This window comes from Rhinoderma darwinii, unplaced genomic scaffold (genome assembly GCF_050947455.1).
Source record: "Rhinoderma darwinii isolate aRhiDar2 unplaced genomic scaffold, aRhiDar2.hap1 Scaffold_2009, whole genome shotgun sequence".
In the NCBI taxonomy this organism is placed as follows: domain Eukaryota; kingdom Metazoa; phylum Chordata; class Amphibia; order Anura; family Rhinodermatidae; genus Rhinoderma; species Rhinoderma darwinii.
The window spans coordinates 49,322-57,762 of NW_027462365.1; the positions used below are offsets into that span (position 1 = coordinate 49,322).

General features: G+C 45.7%; 10 non-coding genes across 10 annotated transcripts; 5 read left to right on the forward strand and 5 right to left on the reverse strand.

Moving 5' to 3' along the window:
* Positions 1-51: 51 nt before the first annotated feature.
* On the forward strand, positions 52-137 carry TRNAY-GUA (transfer RNA tyrosine (anticodon GUA)). Its single transcript is given in 2 exon segments — positions 52-88; positions 102-137. It is a non-coding gene; the product is annotated as a tRNA-Tyr (tRNA).
* A 567-nt stretch (positions 138-704) lies between these two features.
* Positions 705-778, reverse strand: TRNAN-GUU (transfer RNA asparagine (anticodon GUU)). Its single transcript has one exon. It is a non-coding gene; the product is annotated as a tRNA-Asn (tRNA).
* Positions 779-1,805: 1,027 nt separating this feature from the next.
* TRNAY-GUA (transfer RNA tyrosine (anticodon GUA)) lies at positions 1,806-1,891 on the forward strand. Its single transcript is given in 2 exon segments — positions 1,806-1,842; positions 1,856-1,891. It is a non-coding gene; the product is annotated as a tRNA-Tyr (tRNA).
* A 567-nt stretch (positions 1,892-2,458) lies between these two features.
* TRNAN-GUU (transfer RNA asparagine (anticodon GUU)) lies at positions 2,459-2,532 on the reverse strand. The gene has a single exon. It is a non-coding gene; the product is annotated as a tRNA-Asn (tRNA).
* Positions 2,533-3,561: 1,029 nt separating this feature from the next.
* TRNAY-GUA (transfer RNA tyrosine (anticodon GUA)) lies at positions 3,562-3,647 on the forward strand. The gene is given in 2 exon segments: positions 3,562-3,598; positions 3,612-3,647. It is a non-coding gene; the product is annotated as a tRNA-Tyr (tRNA).
* Positions 3,648-4,214: 567 nt separating this feature from the next.
* TRNAN-GUU (transfer RNA asparagine (anticodon GUU)) lies at positions 4,215-4,288 on the reverse strand. Its single transcript has one exon. It is a non-coding gene; the product is annotated as a tRNA-Asn (tRNA).
* A 1,030-nt stretch (positions 4,289-5,318) lies between these two features.
* TRNAY-GUA (transfer RNA tyrosine (anticodon GUA)) lies at positions 5,319-5,404 on the forward strand. The gene is given in 2 exon segments: positions 5,319-5,355; positions 5,369-5,404. It is a non-coding gene; the product is annotated as a tRNA-Tyr (tRNA).
* A 567-nt stretch (positions 5,405-5,971) lies between these two features.
* On the reverse strand, positions 5,972-6,045 carry TRNAN-GUU (transfer RNA asparagine (anticodon GUU)). The gene has a single exon. It is a non-coding gene; the product is annotated as a tRNA-Asn (tRNA).
* A 1,037-nt stretch (positions 6,046-7,082) lies between these two features.
* TRNAY-GUA (transfer RNA tyrosine (anticodon GUA)) lies at positions 7,083-7,168 on the forward strand. The gene is given in 2 exon segments: positions 7,083-7,119; positions 7,133-7,168. It is a non-coding gene; the product is annotated as a tRNA-Tyr (tRNA).
* A 567-nt stretch (positions 7,169-7,735) lies between these two features.
* On the reverse strand, positions 7,736-7,809 carry TRNAN-GUU (transfer RNA asparagine (anticodon GUU)). The gene has a single exon. It is a non-coding gene; the product is annotated as a tRNA-Asn (tRNA).
* Positions 7,810-8,441: the final 632 nt, after the last annotated feature.

An 8,441-nucleotide genomic window follows, 5' to 3' on the forward strand; every position in this document is an offset into this window, starting at 1 on the left:
CATGTAACTCATTTGCAAGCTTAGGAAGCACCCGACAACCAGCTCGGCAAGCCTTCGATAGCTCAGCTGGTAGAGCGGAGGACTGTAGTAGAAAATCAGCAATCCTTAGGTCGCTGGTTCAATTCCGGCTCGAAGGAACTTTTGTTAGTCTCATAGATGATGTTTCAACCTGTCGACAAATGCTCTCCCGGTGCCCTCGTCTTCTATCTATTTTCAGAGGGGTCTCTTGTTTGTGTTGGGTATTTGAAATGGGCATCCGACCGAAACTCTCAGTTGAGAGCCACAGTAGGACTTTCTGTAACTCTGACATGCAACTGAAACAAAAAGAGGGTACAATCATCCCTGGGTGGGCTTGAACCACCAACCTTTTGGTTATCAGACAAAAAAAAGTTTTCACAACCTTCAAGCTTTGCTTGAACCTCCCAGTTTCTCATGTCATGTGTCATCTTCTTTGAAACAGAGTGGCGCATGGAAAGACATTTAGGCCCACAACCAAAGAGGGCCAAAGGCTCTGGACCATTCTTTCTACATTGCAACTATGTCATCCAAATCACTGGGATTTTTTTCTCTTCTCAAAATTTTTCACACTGTACATGTTGAAATGGTCTTACAACCGGTGCCCTCCTCTTCTGGCCGAAACTTTAAGTTGAGAGGCACCATAGGATTTTCTGTAACATGCAACTGAGACAAAAAGAGGACACTGCCGTCCCTGGGTGGGCTTGAACCACCAACCTTCCGGTTAACAGCCGAACGCGCTAACCAATTGCGCCACAGAGACAACCACGCTCCCCCACTTTGATTAAAGTCGTAAAAAAGCCACAACATGGTAAATGGAGTATGTTTCTTAGAGGACCTTCTGATCAACACAATAAAAAGAAGAGAATGATAAAACATAACAACTGCGTGGAACTACAGCCGCCAACAAATGGACAATTGCAACACAGAGATGGCCTCCACATTAGCGTCTTAACAACAGTCAGCGGGTAATAGGCTACCCCTCTCTTTTGGAGGTATGGCAGTAGAGTGGCGCAGCGGAAGCGTGCTGGGCCCATAACCCAGAGGTCGATGGATCGAAACCATCCTCTGCTAAGTGCTCTCTTTTACTCACGCCCCCTGTTACAATTTGGCCATTATCCCCGGTCGGAATCACATGTTTTTCTCGTAAAAATAGAATAGAGACCCCCGATCCCTGACCATCTCATTTTCACGACCTTCAGACTATGCTTTTTATACACGCAACCTCCCAGTTTCTCATGCCACATGTTTTCGCCTTTGCAACAAAGTGGCACAGGCAAAGGCTTTTGGGCCCACAACCAAATGGGCCATTGGATCTAGACCATCTTTTCTACGTTGCGACTTTCTTATTTAAATCATTCTGATTTCTTTTCTCTTCCCACAATTCTTCACTCTGTACACTAACGACTCACCTATACTTTTACACCACCCGGCACCCTGTAAGCTCCACGCTCCTTCTGCTTTTACGGGAGAAAGACATCCACACTTAAAAAAAAAAAAAAAAAAAGCTTAAAGCTACAGGTTGAAAAGTATGTGATGATCACAATTGTGGTGAATCAGGCACCCCAACATGGAAACCAGCATGGACCCCAACATGGACTGCCAGAAGGGGGATTAGCTCAAATGGTAGAGCGCTCGCTTAGCATGCGAGAGGTAACGGGATCGACGCCCGTATTCTCCAAAGTTTTGGTTTGCCGAGTTTTTCAAAGAGCGGGACAATTCTCCTCTGTTTCCCTACTCATGTAACTCATTTGCAAGCTTAGGAAGCACCCGACAACCAGCTCGGCAAGCCTTCGATAGCTCAGCTGGTAGAGCGGAGGACTGTAGTAGAAAATCAGCAATCCTTAGGTCGCTGGTTCAATTCCGGCTCGAAGGAACTTTTGTTAGTCTCATAGATGATGTTTCAACCTGTCGACAAATGCTCTCCCGGTGCCCTCGTCTTCTATCTATTTTCAGAGGGGTCTCTTGTTTGTGTTGGGTATTTGAAATGGGCATCCGACCGAAACTCTCAGTTGAGAGCCACAGTAGGACTTTCTGTAACTCTGACATGCAACTGAAACAAAAAGAGGGTACAATCATCCCTGGGTGGGCTTGAACCACCAACCTTTTGGTTATCAGACAAAAAAAAGTTTTCACAACCTTCAAGCTTTGCTTGAACCTCCCAGTTTCTCATGTCATGTGTCATCTTCTTTGAAACAGAGTGGCGCATGGAAAGACATTTAGGCCCACAACCAAAGAGGGCCAAAGGCTCTGGACCATTCTTTCTACATTGCAACTATGTCATCCAAATCACTGGGATTTTTTTCTCTTCTCAAAAATTTTCACACTGTACATGTTGAAATGGTCTTACAACCGGTGCCCTCCTCTTCTGGCCGAAACTTTAAGTTGAGAGGCACCATAGGATTTTCTGTAACATGCAACTGAGACAAAAAGAGGACACTGCCGTCCCTGGGTGGGCTTGAACCACCAACCTTCCGGTTAACAGCCGAACGCGCTAACCAATTGCGCCACAGAGACAACCACGCTCCCCCACTTTGATTAAAGTCGTAAAAAAGCCACAACATGGTAAATGGAGTATGTTTCTTAGAGGACCTTCTGATCAACACAATAAAAAGAAGAGAATGATAAAACATAACAACTGCGTGGAACTACAGCCGCCAACAAATGGACAATTGCAACACAGAGATGGCCTCCACATTAGCGTCTTAACAACAGTCAGCGGGTAATAGGCTACCCCTCTCTTTTGGAGATATGGCAGCAGAGTGGCGCAGCGGAAGCGTGCTGGGCCCATAACCCAGAGGTCGATGGATCGAAACCATCCTCTGCTAAGTGCTCTCTTTTACTCACGCCCCCTGTTACAATTTGGCCATTATCCCCGGTCGGAATCACATGTTTTTCTCGTAAAAATAGAATAGAGACCCCCGATCCCTGACCATCTCATTTTCACGACCTTCAGACTATGCTTTTTATACACGCAACCTCCCAGTTTCTCATGCCACATGTTTTCGCCTTTGCAACAAAGTGGCACAGGCAAAGGCTTTTGGGCCCACAACCAAATGGGCCATTGGATCTAGACCATCTTTTCTACGTTGCGACTTTCTTATTTAAATCATTCTGATTTCTTTTCTCTTCCCACAATTCTTCACTCTGTACACTAACGACTCACCTATACTTTTACACCACCCGGCACCCTGTAAGCTCCACGCTCCTTCTGCTTTTACGGGAGAAAGACATCCACACTTAAAAAAAAAAAAAAAAAAAAAGCTTAAAGCTACAGGTTGAAAAGTATGTGATGATCACAATTGTGGTGAATCAGGCACCCCAACATGGAAACCAGCATGGACCCCAACATGGACTGCCAGAAGGGGGATTAGCTCAAATGGTAGAGCGCTCGCTTAGCATGCGAGAGGTAACGGGATCGACGCCCGTATTCTCCAAAGTTTTGGTTTGCCGAGTTTTTCAAAGAGCGGGACAATTCTCCTCTGTTTCCCTACTCATGTAACTCATTTGCAAGCTTAGGAAGCACCCGACAACCAGCTCGGCAAGCCTTCGATAGCTCAGCTGGTAGAGCGGAGGACTGTAGTAGAAAATCAGCAATCCTTAGGTCGCTGGTTCAATTCCGGCTCGAAGGAACTTTTGTTAGTCTCATAGATGATGTTTCAACCTGTCGACAAATGCTCTCCCGGTGCCCTCGTCTTCTATCTATTTTCAGAGGGGTCTCTTGTTTGTGTTGGGTATTTGAAATGGGCATCCGACCGAAACTCTCAGTTGAGAGCCACAGTAGGACTTTCTGTAACTCTGACATGCAACTGAAACAAAAAGAGGGTACAATCATCCCTGGGTGGGCTTGAACCACCAACCTTTTGGTTATCAGACAAAAAAAAGTTTTCACAACCTTCAAGCTTTGCTTGAACCTCCCAGTTTCTCATGTCATGTGTCATCTTCTTTGAAACAGAGTGGCGCATGGAAAGACATTTAGGCCCACAACCAAAGAGGGCCAAAGGCTCTGGACCATTCTTTCTACATTGCAACTATGTCATCCAAATCACTGGGATTTTTTTCTCTTCTCAAAATTTTTCACACTGTACATGTTGAAATGGTCTTACAACCGGTGCCCTCCTCTTCTGGCCGAAACTTTAAGTTGAGAGGCACCATAGGATTTTCTGTAACATGCAACTGAGACAAAAAGAGGACACTGCCGTCCCTGGGTGGGCTTGAACCACCAACCTTCCGGTTAACAGCCGAACGCGCTAACCAATTGCGCCACAGAGACAACCACGCTCCCCCACTTTGATTAAAGTCGTAAAAAAGCCACAACATGGTAAATGGAGTATGTTTCTTAGAGGACCTTCTGATCAACACAATAAAAAGAAGAGAATGATAAAACATAACAACTGCGTGGAACTACAGCCGCCAACAAATGGACAATTGCAACACAGAGATGGCCTCCACATTAGCGTCTTAACAACAGTCAGCGGGTAATAGGCTACCCCTCTCTTTTGGAGGTATGGCAGCAGAGTGGCGCAGCGGAAGCGTGCTGGGCCCATAACCCAGAGGTCGATGGATCGAAACCATCCTCTGCTAAGTGCTCTCTTTTACTCACGCCCCCTGTTACAATTTGGCCATTATCCCCGGTCGGAATCACATGTTTTTCTCGTAAAAATAGAATAGAGACCCCCGATCCCTGACCATCTCATTTTCACGACCTTCAGACTATGCTTTTTATACACGCAACCTCCCAGTTTCTCATGCCACATGTTTTCGCCTTTGCAACAAAGTGGCACAGGCAAAGGCTTTTGGGCCCACAACCAAATGGGCCATTGGATCTAGACCATCTTTTCTACGTTGCGACTTTCTTATTTAAATCATTCTGATTTCTTTTCTCTTCCCACAATTCTTCACTCTGTACACTAACGACTCACCTATACTTTTACACCACCCGGCACCCTGTAAGCTCCACGCTCCTTCTGCTTTTACGGGAGAAAGACATCCACACTTAAAAAAAAAAAAAAAAAAAAAAGCTTAAAGCTACAGGTTGAAAAGTATGTGATGATCACAATTGTGGTGAATCAGGCACCCCAACATGGAAACCAGCATGGACCCCAACATGGACTGCCAGAAGGGGGATTAGCTCAAATGGTAGAGCGCTCGCTTAGCATGCGAGAGGTAACGGGATCGACGCCCGTATTCTCCAAAGTTTTGGTTTGCCGAGTTTTTCAAAGAGCGGGACAATTCTCCTCTGTTTCCCTACTCATGTAACTCATTTGCAAGCTTAGGAAGCACCCGACAACCAGCTCGGCAAGCCTTCGATAGCTCAGCTGGTAGAGCGGAGGACTGTAGTAGAAAATCAGCAATCCTTAGGTCGCTGGTTCAATTCCGGCTCGAAGGAACTTTTGTTAGTCTCATAGATGATGTTTCAACCTGTCGACAAATGCTCTCCCGGTGCCCTCGTCTTCTATCTATTTTCAGAGGGGTCTCTTGTTTGTGTTGGGTATTTGAAATGGGCATCCGACCGAAACTCTCAGTTGAGAGCCACAGTAGGACTTTCTGTAACTCTGACATGCAACTGAAACAAAAAGAGGGTACAATCATCCCTGGGTGGGCTTGAACCACCAACCTTTTGGTTATCAGACAAAAAAAAGTTTTCACAACCTTCAAGCTTTGCTTGAACCTCCCAGTTTCTCATGTCATGTGTCATCTTCTTTGAAACAGAGTGGCGCATGGAAAGACATTTAGGCCCACAACCAAAGAGGGCCAAAGGCTCTGGACCATTCTTTCTACATTGCAACTATGTCATCCAAATCACTGGGATTTTTTTCTCTTCTCAAAATTTTTCACACTGTACATGTTGAAATGGTCTTACAACCGGTGCCCTCCTCTTCTGGCCGAAACTTTAAGTTGAGAGGCACCATAGGATTTTCTGTAACATGCAACTGAGACAAAAAGAGGACACTGCCGTCCCTGGGTGGGCTTGAACCACCAACCTTCCGGTTAACAGCCGAACGCGCTAACCAATTGCGCCACAGAGACAACCACGCTCCCCCACTTTGATTAAAGTCGTAAAAAAGCCACAACATGGTAAATGGAGTATGTTTCTTAGAGGACCTTCTGATCAACACAATAAAAAGAAGAGAATGATAAAACATAACAACTGCGTGGAACTACAGCCGCCAACAAATGGACAATTGCAACACAGAGATGGCCTCCACATTAGCGTCTTAACAACAGTCAGCGGGTAATAGGCTACCCCTCTCTTTTGGAGGTATGGCAGCAGAGTGGCGCAGCGGAAGCGTGCTGGGCCCATAACCCAGAGGTCGATGGATCGAAACCATCCTCTGCTAAGTGCTCTCTTTTACTCACGCCCCCTGTTACAATTTGGCCATTATCCCCGGTCGGAATCACATGTTTTTCTCGTAAAAATAGAATAGAGACCCCCGATCCCTGACCATCTCATTTTCACGACCTTCAGACTATGCTTTTTATACACGCAACCTCCCAGTTTCTCATGCCACATGTTTTCGCCTTTGCAACAAAGTGGCACAGGCAAAGGCTTTTGGGCCCACAACCAAATGGGCCATTGGATCTAGACCATCTTTTCTACGTTGCGACTTTCTTATTTAAATCATTCTGATTTCTTTTCTCTTCCCACAATTCTTCACTCTGTACACTAACGACTCACCTATACTTTTACACCACCCGGCACCCTGTAAGCTCCACGCTCCTTCTGCTTTTACGGGAGAAAGACATCCACACTTAAAAAAAAAAAATAAAAAAAAAAAAAAAAGCTTAAAGCTACAGGTTGAAAAGTATGTGATGATCACAATTGTGGTGAATCAGGCACCCCAACATGGAAACCAGCATGGACCCCAACATGGACTGCCAGAAGGGGGATTAGCTCAAATGGTAGAGCGCTCGCTTAGCATGCGAGAGGTAACGGGATCGACGCCCGTATTCTCCAAAGTTTTGGTTTGCCGAGTTTTTCAAAGAGCGGGACAATTCTCCTCTGTTTCCCTACTCATGTAACTCATTTGCAAGCTTAGGAAGCACCCGACAACCAGCTCGGCAAGCCTTCGATAGCTCAGCTGGTAGAGCGGAGGACTGTAGTAGAAAATCAGCAATCCTTAGGTCGCTGGTTCAATTCCGGCTCGAAGGAACTTTTGTTAGTCTCATAGATGATGTTTCAACCTGTCGACAAATGCTCTCCCGGTGCCCTCGTCTTCTATCTATTTTCAGAGGGGTCTCTTGTTTGTGTTGGGTATTTGAAATGGGCATCCGACCGAAACTCTCAGTTGAGAGCCACAGTAGGACTTTCTGTAACTCTGACATGCAACTGAAACAAAAAGAGGGTACAATCATCCCTGGGTGGGCTTGAACCACCAACCTTTTGGTTATCAGACAAAAAAAAGTTTTCACAACCTTCAAGCTTTGCTTGAACCTCCCAGTTTCTCATGTCATGTGTCATCTTCTTTGAAACAGAGTGGCGCATGGAAAGACATTTAGGCCCACAACCAAAGAGGGCCAAAGGCTCTGGACCATTCTTTCTACATTGCAACTATGTCATCCAAATCACTGGGATTTTTTTCTCTTCTCAAAATTTTTCACACTGTACATGTTGAAATGGTCTTACAACCGGTGCCCTCCTCTTCTGGCCGAAACTTTAAGTTGAGAGGCACCATAGGATTTTCTGTAACATGCAACTGAGACAAAAAGAGGACACTGCCGTCCCTGGGTGGGCTTGAACCACCAACCTTCCGGTTAACAGCCGAACGCGCTAACCAATTGCGCCACAGAGACAACCACGCTCCCCCACTTTGATTAAAGTCGTAAAAAAGCCACAACATGGTAAATGGAGTATGTTTCTTAGAGGACCTTCTGATCAACACAATAAAAAGAAGAGAATGATAAAACATAACAACTGCGTGGAACTACAGCCGCCAACAAATGGACAATTGCAACACAGAGATGGCCTCCACATTAGCGTCTTAACAACAGTCAGCGGGTAATAGGCTACCCCTCTCTTTTGGAGGTATGGCAGCAGAGTGGCGCAGCGGAAGCGTGCTGGGCCCATAACCCAGAGGTCGATGGATCGAAACCATCCTCTGCTAAGTGCTCTCTTTTACTCACGCCCCCTGTTACAATTTGGCCATTATCCCCGGTCGGAATCACATGTTTTTCTCGTAAAAATAGAATAGAGACCCCCGATCCCTGACCATCTCATTTTCACGACCTTCAGACTATGCTTTTTATACACGCAACCTCCCAGTTTCTCATGCCACATGTTTTCGCCTTTGCAACAAAGTGGCACAGGCAAAGGCTTTTGGGCCCACAACCAAATGGGCCATTGGATCTAGACCATCTTTTCTACGTTGCGACTTTCTTATTTAAATCATTCTGATTTCTTTTCTCTTCCCACAATTCTTCACTCT